Below are 22509 nucleotides of genomic sequence, written 5' to 3'. Positions count from 1 at the left end.
TAGCCAAGTCCTGGAAGCAACCTAAATGCCCATCGACAGACAAATGGATAAAGAAGATGTGGCACATATATACAAGGGAATATTACTCAGCCATAAAAAGGAACTAAATTGGGTCATTTGTAGAGATGTGGATGGATCTAGAGACTGTCTTACAGAGTGAAGTTAAGTCAGAAAGAGAAAAATATCATATATTAATGCATATATATGGAATCTAGAAAAATGGTACAGAAGAACTGGTTTGCAAGGCAGAAATAGAGGCACAGATGTAGAGAACAAATGTATGGACACCAAGGGGGGAAAGCCGGGGTGAGAGGGTGGTGGTGGGATGAACTGGGAGATTGGGATTGACATATATACACTAATACGTGTAAAATGGATAACTAGTAAGAACCTGCTGTATAAAAAATGAAATAAAATTCAAAAAAAGTGTCTCATTTGAATGAATGCTAAAATAAAGTATTTAAGAAAATCACATCAAAGTATTACATAATTATTTTTTGTTTTTATTTTTCTTCTTGAGTTACTAAGTGTAATAGCAGACATTAATGAGAGCTAGTCTACTTACTACCTTACTCTCAAAGTAATCACTGTGATAATTTTTCTTTGCTATATTTTTTAGTGACAGTACACCTCATTTGTTTGAAATCATCAAGGAGGAAGTTGTTAGGCAATGAAGTGTAGTTCCTTCAAATTTAAACATTAAATTATATCTTCTTGTGAAATTTAGTCTTGAAATTATTTTCCTCTTCCTTGTCACAATGTTGAAAACATGATTATATACACATGTATATAATCTTAGAATTATCATTCATAACATCAAACATTACAGTGTTACATTTGGGTTTTCATACATTGATATTTTAAGAGCTATTATGGTGCAAAGTGTTGTTCAGTCCAAGCTTGTGTTATTTATTTGTATTTTAATCTGGGCTTGTAAATTTGATCCAGTGTTGTTTTAGATGGCCAAAAGTTTGCTTTCATCTCTCTCATTTCATTTTCATATTGCTGATCCCAATGTTAAAAGGTTTCAGAAATAAGCAGCTTATGAGGTTGTAAGTAAATTAAGAATTAATAAATTATTAACTCAGAGTAGTGGCTTTAGACACTAAACACTTTCCAAAGATTTAAAATGTATTAATTCGATTTTATGAATTTCTGGTTTCTTCTTTAGAATTATTTTACTTAATTTTAGAGAAATGCTTTCTTTAGAGTTACGATAGATACTGTCAGTTTTCTGGTTGAAAGCCAGGCAGCTCCTTCCTTCTTACGCGCAGTAGCTCTGGTTTGTGTGGTTGTTTGCCATTTGCAGATCCATGTACCCAGGAAAATCTCCCCCCAAGGGTGTGGTCATTAATGGTCAAGATCACATGCATATGTTACCCAAACATATTCAGTGGGAATCAGGAGAAGTCAGCTGGAGGGCATCTGGGAAAGGATTTGTCATCGATAAATAGGTACCCACGGAAGAAAATGTAGTTGTCTTTGTTGGACATTGCAGTTTTTGCCTGTGACACCTAGAATCTCATTAGCCATCTAGCAACGGAAAAACAAACAAACATAAAATTACCAGCACGCTGAGAATGGCAGGGCAGAGGGTTGCACATAAGCTCGATTTGTGATGTGGTGTCAGGATTGAGCTGAAGTTTGTTTATAGTTACCTGTAGCAGTGAACGTTCTCTTCAATACTAAGGGCAAGATTGTATCTGAGATAGTTGAAACTACTACATAAGTGGATTCTTGACAAACCATGTGCTGCTGGATTTGGTACTAATATTCAAGGGTAAATAGAGAGGATGGGTCCTTCAAATGCAATCTTTGTTCCCACGTGTCGTTTTTCTCTTCTCTCTCCTGGCTACATTTCTAAGTATTGAGTAATGAGAAACAATATATACAACATGCAGTAGACTCATGAACTGCAGTGCTGGTGTGGAATGTTCTAATCCTTTAATTTTGTGACTCCTTTAGGAATGCTATGTCATTAGTATTTAAATCACTTCATAAATATTTCACTTTAAATACCATTGTAATATCTTGTGTATGCCTTAATTTGTGTCTAACATAACGGTTTTGTATAGTGAGACAATTTAATCAGGGCACTTATACGATTACAAAGAGATTTAATGGAACACTTTATCGTTACTTTGAGTTGACCATGGAACAGAAAGCAAGAGACTGTTTATTTCTTGCAGAAATAGCTTCTTATATTTAGGTGCTTCATTTTTTTTAAGAAAAATCAACATATACATGCCACCCAATACACATTCAGGAAAATTGTAGACACTACAGCTTTGGTGGAAGAGGTAAGCAGAGAGAAGCAGGGAATCAAACCGTCAAAGTCCTGAGATAACCTTATATGAGGAGATTGAGGGATGGGGTAGCAAAAGAATGGGGGGACACAGACGAAGGTTAAAATGGGGGGATTTTATTTCTTTACATCTTTATTGGAGTATAATTGCTTTACAATGGTGTGTTAGTTTCTGCTGTATAAGAAAGTGAATCAGCTATATGTATACATAGACCCCCATATCTCCTCCCTCTTGCATCTCCCTCCCACCCTCCCTATCCCACCCCTCTAGGTGGTCACAAAGCACTGAGCTGATCTCCCTGTGCTATGCGGCTCCTTCCCACTAGCTATCTATTTTACGTTTGGTAGTGTATATATGTCCATGCCACTCTCTCACTTCGTCCCAGCTTACCCTTCCCCCTCACCGTGTCCTCAGGTCCATTCTCTACGTTTGTGTCTTTATTCCTGTCCTGTCCCTAGGTTCTACAGAACCATTTTTTAAAAATTTATTTATTTTATTTATTTTAATTTTTTGGCTGCCTTGGGTCTTCCTTGCAGTGCGCAGGCCTCCCACTGTGGAGCACAGGCTCCAGGTGCACAGGCTTCAGTAGTTGTGGCTCGTGGGCTCAGTAGTTGTGGCTTGCGGGCTCTAGAGCACAGGCTCAGTAGTTGTGGCACATGGGCTTAGTTGCTTCGTGGCACGTGGGATCCTCCCGGACCAGGGCTCGAACCTCGTCCCCTGCAGTGGCAGTCAGACTCTCAACCACTGTGCCACCAGGGAAGCCCCCAAATGTGGGTAATTTCTTAAGCTTATGAAAGCTTTACTTTCCTTGACCTTCTTTTCATTGTTCTTCCATTAGAGCGTCATTATAGAATATTCAAGAGTTTGAGGGCCATATGGACACATTCTACAGGAAAAATGTCTGAAAAGGTAATATCCCCATCATTTCCCTGTGCACATGATGGAAAAATTGAGGGTTTTTTTTTTCTTCCTCCTCTCTTAAAGGTGTATGTGATGAAGACCCGAGAGACACATTTCTTTCCCAGAGCATCCCATTCTTTATATAGTTAGTTCTTATTTTCATTGAAAGTCCTCTTGAACTTACTAAACAGAGGATTATATCTTGTGCTTTGCATCTTCTATCGTATCCAGATAGCTAAGCAATAATTGCTGAATCATTAAAAATGTACTTTTGAAGATTTGTCTCATTATCATGACAGCGTACTGTCATGTGTTCTTGCTTGCCTTCAATCATTATATTCTTAATCATGAAGTAAAGATTTTGAGATATTTTAAAATTCCATTCATATTTGGGAAAAGAAAATTTGGAGGAAATATGACCCCAAATTACACACAAGAGCAAAAGTGACATTTAACTTGCAAAACTCCTTTAATAAAATTAAACCATTAAGGCTGTATGCTAGTGTCTATATATTGACTCTTTTAACTGTGTATTATAAGATGTTGACCCTGAAAACAAAGGGACACTATAATAGAGAGCTGAGTCATTGTTTTCAGGGAGAAACATGCTGATGTCTTGTGAAGAAAGTTACAAAGTGCAGTGGCATTGAGGAGGCTGGCAGCTCACTCTAAATTTTAAGGGAAATTAGTGCCAGTAAGTGTATATTAAAATCACGACTGACTTATCTCCAGAAAGCAGAAATAAGTTCTCCTTGAACGTTACCTATTTTTTCCTACAAACTGACTTCCCAGGGTTAGAGCCAATGGAAGGAAATAACATCAAGCTTGTATTTTTATAAACTTTGCTTAAAGGAAAGTCCAAGGGATAGGAAATATGAAAGAAAATTTAGGGGACATGGAGGCTAAATTAGAATGTCCAAAGAATGTTTAGAAAGTATCGCAGAAGGATAGAATTAGAGAGAATTAGGGGAGACAATATTGAAAGAAAACAGTGACTGAGAATTTTTCAGAGTTGATGAAACACGTAATCCTCATATTGTTGAAGCCTAAGAAGTCCTGAAGAGTATTTTTATTTTAAATCCATATCCCAGTAAAATGCAGAGAAGAAAGAAAAAGAGAAACTTACAAAAAGTGAGTTATCTTACAATGATCAGGCTTAGTAGATTACCAATAGATTTTTCAAAGGTAACAGTAGATGTCAGAAGATGAGGGAACACAACTGGGTCATATTTCACTTGTTTAAAGTTCAGCAAGTTCAAAACAACCACGTTCACCTGCAGGTGTAGACAGATCACGGCTTATTAAGCACCCTAGAGCATACACTAGTCTTCAAATGCTTTGCATTGTGAACTGAGTTGAATCTCCATAGCACTTTCAATACCAGAATAAAATCATCAAAGTTGTTGCTTCTTTTAAAGAATAGCCATATACCATTTGAATGAACATCATATGAATTTTGACTACATTGTAGTCCAGGACATGTGTCTTCTCTGCCTCTGTGCTGTTAATTTGTCACCAAACACTTTCTCACTTGATCTGGGATGAGTTCGAGCAAGCAGATAGAGGACTGATCTTATCTGTACTGTTCTCTGATGTCAAGGGAGGCATTACAAATAGCAGAATAATAACTGTGTCACTCTTTGAGACAATTGAATACAATCAAGTTGGAGAAATCAGGTGGCTGTGGAGTAAACTTCATTCAAATTGGAACATGCTCAAAAACACATAAATATGGTGAAATAGAGGGATGTAACACACAGTATTGAGTATGCTTATATTAAATTTGCATATGGCACAAAACATATTCTAACGTCTTCAAATTTCTGGGAGTAGAAAAAGTAGTATGAATAAGTCCATTGAAACCATGACTTGACAAGAAAGGATGAAATTAAAAGTCACTTTAGAAAAAGGTAAGAAAATTTACTTCTAATAGAACAAACTGGAAAATAGTAATAAAGGATTTGAAAAGAAAAGAATCTTTCCTAAAAGAAAATTTTGAGAAGAAATACTGATGATCAAGTAAGTTGATACTGTGTGGCAGAAATAACAATAATGACTAATTTGACAAATGAACAAATGAGGTGGAATTTAATGCTGAAAAATGCAGCATGTACCATGGGGGCTGGTAATCAGAATTAAGGGAGTCTAAGGTCCATTTTTTCAATGTCAATATTTTCCAGGAGAATCATGGTAAAATTAACTTTTTAAAGTTAAAGTTTAAAATTAACAATTTAAAGGTAGTCAATGAGGAATAGAAATATAACATCAAATGTCTAAATCAAGAGTAGAAAGGTGGGGGGGGCCTGAAAACTAATCAATTCTAAGGAAGGTCAAATTAATAAGAAAGAGGACAAATTAATAAGAGAATAGGCAGGGTTAAAGGAAAGAATGAAAAATGGATAGTAACAACAAATACAAATATATCAATAATGATGACAAATCACCAGTTAAAAAGGAGATTGTTTTTTTTCCTTCAAATCCAGCTATATACCACTTGTAAGAAAACAGATTGAAACTTAAAAATTAGAGGATAAAGTTAGTGTTGGTGTATTACACAGAAAATGAAAGTACTTCCAATCAAAAATCTTTAATAGGGCTAATGATTTATGATGGTCACTACAAGATGATAATGAAAAATTCTCCAGGAAGCTTCTACACTTTAAAATTGGAGTATACATTACAACATATGGAATTTGGCAGAATCAGAAGTAGAATCTGACAAATTCATATCAGAGGAGAAAATGTTACAGTTGTACTATTTTCTGCATAATATAGGAAAGCTTTATGGGGTAAAAATTCTTCATTGGACTTGAAGAAATATAGGGCCAAATAAAAGCTTTATCCTTAAATTTTGAACAATCCACTTGACATTTCTGAGCTTCAGGTGTCTCAATTGTAAAATGATTTACTCGCCTTACATGTTTCTATGAGTTCAAACATTCTCATACAAATAATGCTATTTATGATAATACTTTTAAAACCATGTGCACAACTTCTTCCAGGAAGATGGAGTAGACATACTTTTCCCTGTTCCTTCAATTAAGTATAATTTAACCCCTGGGCATTATATATAAACCATTATATTTACGCAGACTCTGAAAGGTATAGAGTAGAGGCAGATTAGCCAGGGACTTCAGGACATGAGGGACAATGTGATGGAGAGTTCTCTGGGCTTTTGTAGGAGAAGGTGCCAACCCAGAAATGCCAGTGGGTATAAACCCCAACAAAAGCCTGCTCTCTCTAGCTAGATGACCAGGAAAGAGGCCGATAACCATACAGGAAACATCTGGCCAGTACTGCTGTACTCCAGCCACAAACCCCAGGAACAAAATGGAGCCCCATCTATAGTCACAAAAGCAAAGGTCCAGTGGGGAGCCTGGACTTCCGTACTTTGCAGGTTGTAATGAGGTGAGTGAAGTATTCCCACTGCCGGGCCAGAGTGGTGTCAGAGAAGGCTGAGTAGGGGGTCGGGATTTTCATTCCTTCCAGGAGTTAACTGGGAACCCCTTTCAACAGTGAAAGACCACGTGGAGGGTGTGATGATCAATCAGCCACTTGGAGTTTCTGCCCAGGCAGTTATACATTACAGCAGCCCTGCTCACACCCGGGATCTGGACACTGAGGTAGGGCAGCTCCACAAGTTGCCACCCTGCTTTTCCTGGGCACCTTTAAAAATGACCACTCAGACTTGAGCCCTTGAAAACTTAGTGACCTCTTCCCCAAACACCTTCTAAGTGATAGGTGCTTGCTACCCTGCTCTCTTTTCCGGTTCCCTCGTGACCTGCGTAGAAGGACTGCCTTCTCCTGGCTCACTGGGCTCCCTTTCTGGGATCTATAAGTGATAAACCCTGTGACTCTATTTCCTTTGTGTGAGTGTGCTGAAACTGCACCTTCAGCCAGACTGCCCCAGATGTTAACTTCCACGAAGCTGGAGCCCAGTGTCTGCGGAGCGACCTGGTGACCCCGTGTGGGTGGCTTGTGATCCTCATTCAGCAGGTCATCCCCTGCATATTCTTAAGACACAGGCTCTGGGTTTCCCAACAATGAGGGCCTGGACTTCAACCCCCAACCTGGCAGAAATGGCGTGTCTCACACCTTCCCCAAGAGGGTGGTGACAAAGGAGGCCCAGTGGAGAGTAGGGACTTTCACCAGTGACCAGTGATAACGAGGCAGCCCCTGTCTCCCACAGTGTCAGTGCCGGCCACGTGGAAAACTGTAGCAAGACCCTCCTGCCCTTCCCGGTTGCGTGGTAGTAGCAGAGGCCTGGGAGAAAACCAGAACTCCCCCCCACCACCCAGTGGCAGCGAGGAGGCCCCACTCCACCTTGTCTGTCAGTGGCCTCTTCATTTTCACAGCCCACTTGCTCCTTTTGTCGGCTGAGCCTGATGACTATAAATAAGAGTAGCAGCAGCATCATTAATTAATGTAAAGCCATTTTAAAGTCAAAGACTTTTCTTGGTCTGGGACTCTTGTTCCATAGGCAATACACTTTCCTTAAAACTGAGTTTGCCCTAATCACGTAGAGGTTTTACTAACCAGTCCTAAAGTTTGTTCTTAGACCTTCAAATATCCTTGATCTCATTGCTTTCTTGCTCCAATGCCTCTGTCTTCAGACCATACATACCATGGTAGGTCTTGATCACTGTGTTCAATGAGAAGTCTTAACTGTCCTGTGCTGTTCATAGGATTTTAAAATTCAATTTTCAACAGTTTGAGGTATTAGGTGCTTATGGTTTTCTAACATTGAAAGGTCATGAGTTTATAGAAACTTTCTTCTTTCTTTTCTACTTATAAATCGTATGATTCCCTTCCTGATCTCAGCTCTTTCTTGTCATGCTTTGCCAAAATAGTTAATATCAACCAACACATACAACTATGACATTATTCTCTTACCTTGCAGCAGAGAGGCATATAATCATGCTATTAAAGTTGAAAGTTTTACAAAAAATTTTGCTTATACAAAATATATATTTTCCAATAATCTGTATAAAAATTCCTTATCACTCACCATCTGAGTACTAGGCCAATGACACATAAAGATGTGTTACCACAGCACCTCAATTCTACATACAAATTTCTGGGGTTTTTTTAGTGTAGCTTAAGCTATTCCATAGGAACAAAGAAACCTCAATATCTCAGTTACTTTAATACAACAAAGGTTTATTTCCTGCTCAAACAAATGGAGATGTTTTTGTTTGTATAGGTCTTCTGAATAATTCTCTTTTATGTAGTGGCTCATAGACCAGACTCTTCCCATCAGTATTTTCACTTTTCCTCTGTCTTGGGGGCCCACCCCAGATTCTTGGTGTCTAATTGGGCAATGAGCAGAAGAGGGAGGGCATGTTCATGGGCATTTCCATGGCTGGGCCAGAAATTGATATATGTTCATCCCAGTGGCTCAGACTGACCACATGGTCCCACCCAGCTGTAAGGGGGTCTTGCTAAATATAGCTTTTATGTGTGCCCAGGAAAGAAGAAGAAAACTGCCTATTGGTTAGCACAAAGGCCTCACTAAATTGGAGCCTGGAGAATATGGTTGCTGGGTGGACAGCCCACTTAAAATATTCTTAGAAAAAAACAGAAAAGTGGATTTTGTTGTCTAAATAGCAATCTCCATCCCAAATATAAGCTTAAATTTCTAAAAAGTCTTAGGACTAGGACATAGGGCAGTTAGGATCACTATAAATGAACAATGTTTTTGAAATCCCCATTTTACTTAGAAGTTCACATATTGCAATTTACTACATAACGTATCAATGTTAATTTAACATAAAAAGAAAACTCTTTTGCAACTACACACATTTTGGTAAAATGGGTACCCTTCCAAATATGAAATACTTCAATCTGTGCTTTTACCAAATGTATATTCAGCACTTATTTGATGACAGACATACAGTGGGGGAATGGGAGGTAGCAGTGAACAGGATGACATGGCTGCTGCCTTCATGGAGTTTGGAGTTTAACTGATGTGGCATTTCTCTAGCCACACCCCTAAATGCCCCATTTGGTAAATGTGCCCCAACTTGAGAAATTGTCTTAAACACTGCTGAGAGGGATGTAGATTTAATTATTTAAAGGATTCTCATATTTAAGCTGGTTTCAATGATCATTTCAGGTTTTACAGCTATTGAGTCATTCAAACAGGATCAAATCTCAGCTCTGGAATATTTTACCTCCCTGTCAATGCTGATATGAAAAACAAGGGAATTCAGTGATCTTATGCAGTGTCAGAAGTGAGATGAGATTTAGGTAGAAGTAATATCTGGAACTCTGGGAGTGTTTAAAATATTAGAAAGAGATCAAGTTGGTTTTGTTTATTTGTTTTGTGTTAGGTTAATGTGTGATCCAACACTTTGATCAAGTATTTAAGGATTTTTTCATTAGATGATGATTAATAAAACTATATTTTATAGTCTTTAACAAACAATTACATTATAAAATAAATTATTTCTCCAAAATGTGTTAAATAATATAGTAGTACACTTTCCCCAAACATGTAAAGATCCACTTAACAACATACAGGAATTTAGAGCATTTGCCACTATGTTAATTAAGGGTAAATAGACTGATCTGAATTGCATTTGTACTGGTTAATATCTCAGAAGGCATTCCCTTGTGGTACTTTTCAAGAATTTAAAAGAGAGGAAATAATCAGTAGGTGCAATGCCTATAATTATAATTGTCTCTTATTTTCATCAGAGACACTTTGGCATTCTTATCATATGTGCCGAATGTCAAAAGCAAACCCATAATTATTCCAAAATCATTTGCCCTTATAAGGGTAGTATTAGGATTTTGCGCACACAAGACATGCACTGAAATAATGCCAGTGTTAAATAGTAATTGTTTCATAATGTATCAAAAGAGTTTATGCTTATTACTTTTTAAAGCCACATATGGAAAAAAATGAGGAAAAAATGCTTTATATTTCATTCTAAAGATTCTTGTCCTGTCCTATCAAACAGTGTTGGTTTCTACCACCATTTTATGTACAAGGCAGCATGAGGTTTGTTAGCTTGACTTAACGTTTCAAAAGCAGGAATCTTTTCTGTTTAAGCTCAATGCCAGTTCTGTGTGGACTGCCTGCTGCTTCCCAACTATGTATCTAAAATTTTGTAGTTTAATTGCCACTTGCACAGTGGTATTGTACATAAACACAGCAGCTGCTACTGTATGTTGGAAGTGGCTCAGAAAAATCTATGGACACTGTTCAGCTTTGACTAACTAAAAAGCCAAAAATTTTAGACGCAGCTGCATTACTCTAACAGCTTGCAATATAACGCCTTAACGGAAAGAATGCAACTCATTGGAAGTCCACTTACAATATGTTTGCAACCACACTAGAGAAAATTGCATGGAGCCATGTGGTCTAGTGGTAAAACTTCCCAGAAATGAAGATCATCTTTCCCTTTTTGCTAGTCACACAGGTCCTTATCTTTTGTTCGTTAGTATTCTGTATTGCTAGAGATAGCCACTAGAGATACGAAAGCTAATATGAAACTTGGATATCTTCCGGTTACCAGGTAGAGATCATGTTCTTTTTTGGTTAAACCAATTAAAAGTGTGAAACCAAAGGAGAAATGCACAGAAACCTTGACAGAAGACCTCTGTTGCAGCAGTTTGCTGACTTTAATGGACACTCTGTTATGTGGAAGAGGTTGACTGATGTCACATTTAAATGTAGTCATGAAAAAACACTTCTCAGTTTGTACTTGTGTCTCTACATATATATTTTTTTGAAGCAGAAAAATTAGAAAGCCTTTTTTTCACAGACAAAGAAAATGAAGGGCACTGCAGTAAAAGAAGAAATCAAGACAAGTTCATTTGTTTTACTTCCTTGTTGTTTATCACCCCCTAGTCTTATGCAGAGTTTTCCATATTTCAGTATTTAGCAGTCCAAGCAGCATTCTTAGAAGAATAAAACTTCCCCTTGGAATTAGAAGCTAGACATTATAGGTTCACTATGGTATATTATTGTTACTTTACTGTTATTCTTTGTCTTTTTGATGAATTTTAGAATGTCCAAGTTTATCTAGCAAGATCTTAAGCTCAACTCTGTCCAAAATATTATTATTTTTTTAATCTTTGTGTGAACGGGGATCATCTAAGTGCAATTCCATATGCCAGTAATTGGTTCCATCAATTTTGGTGTTTTAAATATGTGAAAGAGAAAATATTAGAGTATGTGGACTAAGGGATTCTTTTACAGTATAGTAAACTCAAATCCAGTGTCTAGTTCCTAGTATTTGAAAAAATAGTTAGGACTATTTATTTTCTTTCTCAGCATTATAAATATTGAGACAGCTATGTCTATTATGAGCTATGTCTACCCTTGTTCACAGTCACATTAAGGAATTCTTCTGAGGTAAATATTCTGCAATAACAACATAGCTATAAAGGGTTTTCAAAGCTTTTATTAACTCAACAGAAGTATCTCTTAGTTTTTAACTAGTTAAATCAAATGACACCAGTTCAAAATTATAAGAAATCGCTAAATAAGTTGTCAACGTAGAAATTTGAATGCAATAGAAGTATATTTAATATCATTAAGAAATCTTTACACTACATATTTTTAAATGTATCATGTTGAATATTATCCCAGTTTTTTGGAGGAAGGGTTGATCTCAATATTTCAATAGTGGTTAACAGCAGATAGTGGAGTTATAACCACCTTTAAATTTTTTGTTTGCCTTATTTATCTTTTGCTCATTTTCTACAGTTACTCAGTAAATAAAATTTAAATTTTATGCATGAGTTTCTATAAAACTTTTGACTACGCCAGGATAGCAGTGTAGTACCCTGTAAGCTCAAGGTTTCTTAATGACTTAATTTATGTAGTAAGAAAATTTGGTCACGTTAATATCTAGGGTAAGGGATAAAAGGAGAAGAAATGAACACAATATAAAAGATAGATCTGAAAATTGATCACAGTGTAGATAATTGCTACAACAACAGCAGAGTACATTAATGAAACTAATGAAAAGCAAAGATATAGAACTATACTCCAAGTCTATAAATTCTATACGTATATATGTGCTACATCTTCTTTATCCATTCATCTGTTGATGGACATTTAGGCTGCTTCCATGCCTTGCTATTGTAAACAGCACTGCAATGAACATTAGAGTACATGACTCTTTTCAAATTATGGTTTTCTCCAGATACATGCCCAGGAGTGGGATTGCAGGATCATATGGTAGCTCTATTTTTAGCTTTTTAAGGAACCTCCATACTGTTCTCCAAAGTCGCTGTACCAATTTACATTCCCACCAACAGTGTAGGAGGGTTCCCTTTTCTCCACACCCTCTCCAGCATTTATTGTTTGTAGACTTTTTGATGATGGCCGTTCTGACTGGTGTGAGGTGATACCTCATTGTAGTTTTGATTTGCATTTCTCTGACAGTGAGTGATGCTGAGCATCTTTTCATGTGCCTTTTGGCCATCTGCGTGTCTTCTTTGGAGAAATGTCTAGTTAATTCTTCTGCCCATTTTTTGATCGGGTTGTTTGTTGTTTAGATATTGAGTTATATGAGCTGTTCTTATATTTTGGAGACTAATCTCTTCTCAATTGCATCATTTCCAAATATTTTCTCCCATTCTGTATGTTGTCTTTTTCAAATCTTAATTTCTACCAGGTAAAAAATAGTGATCTTTTAGTACATAATGCTATTTGACATTGAAAATAATAATAATCTACCAAAACAAGCTCTGTGGACAGTTTCCATGAATTCACATTTATGGATTTGGTATTGAAGAATAAGATAATGATTGTGAAATATATTTTATTGTGAAAAAGAAATCAAATGAAGCAAATATATAACTGCAAAGCAACTTTGCCTCTTACTTTTTAGTAATGTTAGCAAATAATAATGGTTTTATATAACATTTATGTATGCCTGCAGGCAATATTGAGACAGTTCTTCAATTAGCTTAAAAGATGTATTCCAGAAAGGAAAAAGTGAGTTTTTTTTTTCTTTTTTTAAATTAAAGGTAGAAAAGCCACAGCAGAGTTGGGAAAAGAAAACATTGATGGTGGACTACAGATGTTATTTCAAGGACAATATTGGAGTGGTTATTTCAAAGGGTATCATCCTGTTAAGAGCTGAACTCCTGAGTTTTTCTACTTTTCTAAGATCACTTTGAAATGGAAATGATAAGAACCTTAATGTCTTGCCCAAATAGTAAGGTGTGCAGAAATCAGATGGCAAGAGATAAGAGGCATTGGAAATAAAACTGGGATGAGCAAGTATAGCATGCATAGTCCCAGTAGAATAATGAGAGGATAGAATGGCCAGGGATTTCAAATGGAGATATCAAGGTAGTTAGAGATACCCTTCTTTATGTGTTATCTTCTTGTAGTGGCTGCATAAATTTTTATTCTATCTGGATCAAAATTTATATGTATATTGCTGTTTTGCTCTAGAAATATCCCCAAAGATTTTCTACTTGATATTGTTTCCTCTATTAACTGAAGTATGAATTATTTTAATATTATACAGCATTGGTTATACTATATATTACAACAATTCCTCTATGAAAAAGTAAGGTGAAAACTGTTGAAGTCTACACTTAGATTTTATGTTAACTGTAAAGTACCAGAAAGAAAAAGAAATAAAGGAAACAATATATTTAAAGGTATGCTCAGGAAAATTGCACAGATAGAGCAAATTGAGGTATGGTATTGAGTGTATCATCCTGAACTCATTCTCTACAAACACTGAAACTCCAGAAAAGATTGATCTATTTTTTTTTTAGCTTCTGTTTACCAGAGAGCTTGTACAGGGGACTTCCTACAATATTGATACTTATCTTTTTTTGTTATCTGGAGAGAGCAATTTTAAAAAGAGTAAATGGAGTAGCCACTGTGTATCGATGAGGAAACTGATAGCTCAGCATTGGACAGCTGAGACGGGCAGGGGGCTTCTGCTGAATACAGATTCATCCGTTCTCCTTTTTTCCAGAAGTAGTCTACTCCATTTACTCTGTCAAAAGTCTTGTTTCCAGGCCACGTAGGTGCATGCTGCATGTGAAGAACAATCACACTGCTATTATATCCGTGTCTGTGATTGTTCCTTACTCAGACAAGAGTTTCAGAAGACAGATAATCTAGTCTTCACTTAGATTACAAAAATAAGTAAATAAACCAAAAAACAAATAGAAAAATTAAGTTTATAAAAATAAGTTACTTAATCTATATCAACTTTCTTCTATGTGTAAGCTTTTCCTCTGCAACATATAAGCACATATTTATTAACTGGCCATTTCTTGCAAAATGTAGACGATCTTTTAAAAAAATTCCAACTGAGAGAATGCTGATTTTTTTTAACATCTGCCATTTAACAACATCTTTAAAATAATTAACTTATAACTCTGTTTTAACATTAAAAGCAGCTCATTGAAAGTAAGATGAGTTTGCAAACTGAAGCTTATTCGTTCATTTGTCAGGATACTATTAGACTTAAAAAAAAAACACTACATTTTCTAGTTTTCAACAATATAAACTTGAACATGAACAAAATGCCCATAATAAACTTAAACTTCAAATTAAAAATAATTATGTTTATTACAGAACTCTAATTCTATGTTGTATTATTTCTAAGTCATTGTGTCGATTCTAATTGGATTTTAGGGCACGTGATCAAAATATATATTTTAAAACTTCAGCTATAAGTATTTGTCTCATATGTAAACTATCTTCAGATAATTAAATTTTAAAACATTTTGAATATAAATGATATCACTTTTCTGAATCTTACCGATGATCAGATATGAGTCCTAAGAACATAAAATTAAGAATGTTGGACTGATTGATAATGTAGGCACTTATTTAATGTGAATGGAATTTAATGTGAGGAAATGTGAAGCAAAGGTTTCAGAAAAGATCACAGATGAAGATACCAATTAATTCGCTGCAAATACTGCTAGTTGTTTTTTTTTTTTTTTAATAATGTGGGCAATCGTTTTCCATAATTTTACCAATTATTGTGACAAATAACCTTCTTTGTCATGATCTTGCCAAATTCAACCTTGGTTTATAAACAAAACTATTTTTATCTCTGCATGGCAAAGCTCAGTTAGACTGAAATTTCATCGGGGCGTAAAGCAGCATGTCATCTTTATTTGAATGACAACTTCTGGGTACATTTCTTTTAAAATGAAGCAGTGATATCGAGTTAAGAAATCATAAAATGTTTAGAAAGGCTTGATAAAATCGTTAGGTAGTTATCATATTGATATATCAGTAACTCTTACAAATTACAGATTTGTGATTATAAATAAAGAAGATCTGATACAAATGGTTAGAAATGGACTTTTGAAATCATGAAGAAAACTTATGATAGCTATATTTATACTTACACACCTTATACATTATCAATTTAGTATGATTGGTGGTTAAAAATCAAAACTCACTATTCTTCAGATCAATGAAACATGTAATTCAGTAGTCTACCTAGTAGGTAACAATATAAATGAAATAAATATTTACTATTTTATAGTAGCATACTTTGTTAATTATTTTTGGTATATGCCCATGAAAATAATTGTTTCCAGGCCTTCAAATCCATAGCACTCTGTACATTTTATCTAAATCTTTATTCCTCTAAAGTTGTGTGTGAAGTATTTAGGAAATTTAGTTAAATCTTTTGGCTGTTTAGATATAGTAAGTTGAGTTATTACTACAAGAAAGATTTTGAGGACCTGGAAAATACAGTCTTTTTCAAAGAATCAGACTTGCAGGAAACTTTCTTACTGTTCATTGTGAGGAAGTGACAATTTATCCTGATTGTCATTTTCTATTCTTAAGGAGGAAGGCAGTTTGATTAAGATGCATATGGCTGAATGGTTACAAGAACAAATTAAGTCACATTTTCCTTAGACAGTTTTGTAAATTATTCTGTACTGTGAGGTAATAGGATCATAGTTCCTTGGGGATTTAATCTTGACAGAAAAAAAGCAACTGCTCATTTTTATTAAAAATTCAAGGAACTGTGGCTACACTTAGAAAATATCATTCAAGTACTCCATTCACTTCCCTCCAACGTAACTCAGGTGTTCTTCTGCATCTACTGTGGCAGCTCTTCTCAAACTTTCACGAGAAAACAAATCGCCTGGGGGTCCTATTAAAATGCAAATGTGATTTGGTGCGATTAGGTTAGAAGCCCAGGCTGCATTTCTAGCCAATTCCCAGGTAACGCTTTATGGGGAGAGAGAGCGAGTGAGCGAGCACACGTGTGTTGGGAATAATCACAGAAAGTGTGGTGAATTTGTGTGTGTGTGTGTGTGTGTGTAAAGTGTGGGTAAGACCAAGAAAGGTAGGGAGATAAAGAGACAAACAGAAGACAGCGAAAAGAAGATAATCATCAGAATAATTCTGAATTATTCACTTAAGTAGCTAATGTCAGGAATTAGTATTCGCCCTGTCTTGTCCTCCGGGACCACAAACCATTGTGCTTCTGCTGCTTGCGTTTTCTAATTGGATGGAAACCTGATTTGCACTGCCTTTGCCTTTGCCCTAAATGACATGGAGCAACTGTGTAATAGTGGACTTTTATTTTTGCCCTGAAAGTCGGGGTTTGGGCCAAGGAGATAGTTTTGGTGTTGTCTTCATCAGTTTTGTTAGATTCCTCGCAAGTCAAGTTCTTAGTGTCTATTATAGATTTTTTGTGTTTTTTCTTTAAAGAGAGTCATCAGCATTCCTGTGTAGATTAAAGAATACGTTTTAAAATTATCACATATTATTAGTATGATTCTCTTAATTTGTTCGTATCAGACCCCCAGTATGCAATGCCACAAAGCAAGATATACTACTACATGTTTTATTAATCCTGAGAAAATATGCATTACTTGATTCATGCCTGAAGTCTATTATTTCACTTGTTAAAAAAATCAACAATAGAGAATAATCCTCCAGACTAGCTTGATTTACAATGACATGGGGTGATTTGTTGAAAGATGATTGGACTAGTTGTACCTACAAGATGATCTAAACCTGAGACAGTGTTTTTTGGGTTGCTTCCCAGACCATCTCTATGTGGCAAACAAAATTTTATCTAGGGTGTTGTTAATATATTTTCTATTTAGTCATTTATAGAAAATTCTTCTTTGTAATTTTGGGATCTTTTCCTATGAATAATCTTTTTTTATATAAGTGTATTCCTCTTAAGATCCAATTCTGCAACTCCCTTATTCAAGACCAATAGGAATCAAGATGGGAAGCCTTAGCTCTTGTCCTCATAACACCACCCCCTCCTGGTTTCCATGCTGCTCTTATTAGGAAAGGGAGGATTCACAGCATTGTCCCTGCTCCTGGAAATTTTCCTCTTTCTTATCAACATATTCTAATGCTAAAATTTTTAACAAAATACTTTCAAGAGACCAGGACTAATCTCACCATGCTTTTTTGCATGTTTATATCAATAACTGCAAAAAAGCCCCAGACACCAGGCTTTTTCTCAAATCTCAGCTTTTCCTGTCCTTACAGATGCCATCCCCATATAGCACTAACACATGCCCACAGTCTATTAATATTTCACTCCCAGTATGGAAACCTTTGCACTGAACTTTCTAGAATTCACAATTAGTAAATATCTTTTGTTATTATTCCTTCCATGTTCTTGCCCTAACTGAAGCCTGACTCTTACTTGAAGAATGTTGCTTCTGGGCCTGTAGTTATATCTCAAGTTGTGGTTGCTCCTCCCCAGTTCTCCACAGATCACTGAGCGTGGAGGTGGGTAGGTGTGCGCTCCTTATTCCTCATTACAAATTGCACACCCTTTCCTCTCTGTGCTACTTAAAATCCTCCAGATTTCAAGCCCATGTTATCAGATGGTACAACCCACTTTAACTCCTCAGATCAAGAATCCATAGATCCTGGTACCATGTCTTAATGTAACTTGAATATATTAGCTCTGGGTTACGGTCACTTTCCTTTACACTAGTCCTGTCTTGAAAGTTCCGGATTTCTGCTGGTTCAAAAAAATGTCATTGAAGGGAGGAAGAAAATGGCTTGTTTGTATCTAGGAAACTTAAAGATCTCCATCATGTCAACATGAAAAAGACAGATGAATGGAAACAGAAGGAATCTAAATGGTCAAGAAAAAATATATATATACTGGTTCTCACTTCATTAGTAATCAAGGGATTGCAAAAATCCACAAAGACTACATACCCAAAATGCACAAACATTTTTGTCAAAAAGATGAACAAATCTATATGTTTGGTAATACCAAATGTGGTGAGAATGTAGAGCAAAGGGACCTTTAATATCCTGCTGGTGGCATTGTATTTCAAAAGCATTTGTATTTTCTAACAGATATGAACATCATGCAGCCTATTACTCATAGATTGTGTTTCTTAGTATTTAACCTGAAGAAATATGTAACAACTTTGCTTACAATTGCAATAGCCAGGAAGTAAATGAAAGCTCATCACCATGTTATTGTGGCATATTTAGGCAGTGGAATCTCATTTCAATGAAGATTTATTGTTTTCTACACACAAGAATATAAGTATATTTTAACAATTGTTAAGTGCGGTAAGTCAGACACCAAATATGTATTCTGATGCCTCCATTTATATAATGTTCAAACAGAGCAATCTAAACTATATTTTAAAGTATGTATTTTTAGATTATAAAGTATAGTGGAAAATATTGAATCAATTATTGTGAGTGTCAGAGTAGTGATTCCCTCTAAGAGAGAGTAGTAGCATTTTGATTGGCAAGGAGTATACAGAAGCTTTAAGGGACTGGGAATTTTTCATGTCTTTGAAACATGTGGTTCATAATTACACAGACATTTGCTTTAAAATATTTTCTATTAAAGTGGCATGTATGTTACTAAATATTTGGTTTATTTCAAAATATAAAAGGTTTCTATAAAATTTCCTTGAACCCTGCAATAGTTTTCCATTGCTGCTGTAACAAATTGCCACAAATACAGAAGCTTAAAACAATACAAAATTATTATCTACCTATTATTTGTAGTTCTGAACATCAGAGGCCTGAAATCAGTTGAGCTTCCTGCATTCCTTTTTTTTTTTGTCCGCACCATGTGGCAGGCGGGATCTTAGTTCCCTGACTAGGGATCAAACCTGTGTCTCTGCATTGGGAGCATGGAGTCTTAACAATTGGACTGCGAGAGAAGTCCCTGCATTCCCTATCTGACCCTGGTCTTCCTCCTATAGGGACCTTGTGATTGCATTAGACCCACCTGGATAATACAGGGTAATCTCCCCTTGTCAATCTCCTTATTTTAATCGCATCTGCAAAGTCCCTTTGCCCTGTAAGGTAACATAATCTCCTAGGTTTTGGGGATTAGAATGCTCATATCTTTTAGGGGCAGTTATTCTGCCTCTAACATCTCATAATTTCCTTTTAGCTATTGACCCGTTTCTATTCTCACTGGTACAGCAAAACCTGTCAAAATATGTTAGGATCAAGATCTCCAAATCTCCTTTCCCATTTATTCCAATTCATTCGTGCTTTTCTTTCCAATATTCTACCATAACAAAAAAACAAAAAAAACAAACAAAAAAACCCGAAACAAAAAACCCTCTTGTTAATCATTTTGATACCCAATCCTTTGATTAATTCTCTTTCTTCATTATAATCAGTAGCCGGACATGCTCAGCCTCTGTATTTCTTGAAACACTGCTTTTGTTTGCTTATTTCTAATACGGTGCAGTCCTGCTTATCTTCCTACAATTGACTACTTCATTTCAGTCTCCTCTGATGATTCCTTCTCTGTGTGTTACAGTGGTCTAGAGTCAAGTCCTCAGATGACTTCTTTTTTAAAAAATTTTTATTGGAGTATAATTGCTTTATAATGGTGTGTTAGTTTCTGCTTTGTAACAAAGTGAATCAGTTATACATATACATATATCCCCATATCTCTTCCCTCTTGCGTCTCCCTCCCTCCCACCCTCCCTATCCCACCCTTCTAGCTGGTCACAGAGCACCGAGCTGATCTCCCTGTGCTATGCGACTGCTTCCCACTAGCTATCTATTTGACATTTGGTAGTGTATATATGTCCATGCCACTCTCTCACTTTGTCACAGCTTACCCTTCCCCCTCCCTGTGTCCTCAAATCTATTCTCTAGTAGGTCTGCGTCTTTATACCCGTCTTGCCCCTAGGTTCTTCATGACCATTTTTTTTTTTTTTTAGGTGTTAGTATACGGTATTTGTTTTTCTCTTTCTGACTTGCTTCCTCTGTATGACCGACTCTAGGTCCATCCACCTCACTACAAATAACTCAATTTTGTTTCCTTTTATGGCTGAGTAATATTCCATTGTATATACGTGCCACATCTTCTTTATCCATTCATCTGTCGATGGACACTTAGGTTGCTTCCATGTCCTGGCTATTGTAAATAGAGCTGCAATGAACATTTTGGTACATGACTCTTTTTGAATTACTGTTTTCTCAGGGTATATGCCCAGTAGTGGGATTGCTGGGTCGTATGGTAGTTCTATTTTTAGTTCTTTAAGCAACCTCCATACTGTTCTCCATAGTAGCTGTATCAATTTACATTCCCACCAACAGTGCAACAGGGTTCCCTTTACTCCACGTCCTCTCCAGCATTTATTGTTTGTAGATTTTTTGATGATGGCCTTTCTGACCGGTGTGAGATGATACCGCATTGTAGTTTTGATTTGCATTTCTCTAATGATTAATGATGTTGAGCATTCTTTAATATGTTTCTTGGCAATCTGTATATCTTCTTCGGAGAAATGTCTATTTAGGTCTTCTGCCCATTTTTGGATTAAGCTGTTTGTTTTTTTCATATTGAGCTGCATGAGGTGCTCGTAAATTTTGGAGATTAATCCTTTGTCAGTGGCTTCGTTTGCAAATATTTTCTCCCATTCTGAGGGTTGTCTTTGGTCTTGTTTATGGTTTTAAGCTTTTAAGTTTCATTAGGTCCCATTTGTTTATTTTTGTTTTTATTACCATTTCTCTAGGAGGTGGATCAAAAAGGATCTTGCTGTGATTTATGTCATAGAGTGTTCTGCCTGTGTTTTCCTCTAAGAGTCAGATAGTGTCTGGCCTTACATTTAAGTCTTTAATCTATTTGGAGTTTATTTTTCTGTATGGTGTTAGGGAGTGTTCTAATTTCATTCTTTTACGTGTAGCTCTCCAGTTTTCCCAGCACCATTTATTGAAGAGGCTGCCTTTTCTCCATTGTATATTCTTGCCTCCTTTATCAAAAACAAGATGACCATATGTGCATGGGTTTATCTCTGGGCTTTCTATCCCGTTCCATTGATCTATCTTTCTGTTTTTGCACCAGTGCCATACTGTCTTGATTACTGTAGCTTTGTAGTATAGTCTGAAACAAGGGAGCCTGATTCCTCCCGCTCCATTTTTCTTTCTCAAGATTGCTTTGGCTATTCGAGGTCATTTGTGTTACCATACAAATTGTGAATTTTTTTGTTCTAGTTCTGTGAAAAATGCCAGTGGTAGTTTGATAGGGATTGCATTGAATCTGTAGATTGCTTTGGGTAGTAGAGTCATTTTCACAATGTTGATTCTTCCAATCCAAGAACATGGTATATTTCTCCATCTATTTGTATGATCTTTAATTTCTTTCATCAGTGTCTTCTAATTTTCTGCATACAGGTCTTTTGTCTCCTTAGGTAGGTTTATTCCTCTGTATTTTATTATTTTGTTGCAGTGGTAAATGGGGATGTTTTCTTAATCTCACTTTCAGATTTTTCATCATTAGCGTATAGGAATGAAAGTGATTTCTGTGCATTAGTTTTATATCCTACTACTTTACCAAATTCATTGATTAGCTCTAGTAGTTTTCTGGTAGCATCCTTAGGATTCTCTACGTATAGTATCATGTCATCTACAAACAGTGACAGCTTTACTTCTTCTTTTCTGATTTGGATTCCTTTGATTTCTTTTTCTTCTATGATTGCTGTGGCTAAAACTTCCAAAACTATGTTAAATAATAGTGGTGAGAATGGGCAACCTTGTCTTGTTCCTGATCTTAGTGGAAATGGTTTCAATTTTTCACCATTGAGGTAGATGCTGGCTGTGGGTTTGTCATATATGGCCCTTATTATGTTGAGGAAGATTCCCTCTGCCTACTTTCTGGATGGCTTTTATCAAAAATGGGTGTTGAATTTTGTCAAAAGCTTTCTGTGCATCGGTTGAGCTGATCATATGGTTTTTCTCCTTCATTTGTTAATATGGTGTATCACATTGATTGATTTGCGTATAGTGAAGAAGCCTTGCATTCCTGGAATAAGGCCCACTTGATCATTGTGTATGATCTTTTTAGTGTGCTATTGGATT

This window comes from Hyperoodon ampullatus (assembly GCF_949752795.1).
Source record: "Hyperoodon ampullatus genome assembly, chromosome: 20".
NCBI classification, from domain to species: domain Eukaryota; kingdom Metazoa; phylum Chordata; class Mammalia; order Artiodactyla; family Ziphiidae; genus Hyperoodon; species Hyperoodon ampullatus.
The sequence above is the reverse complement of the archived record's forward strand: the minus strand, read 5'-3'. Positions refer to the sequence as shown.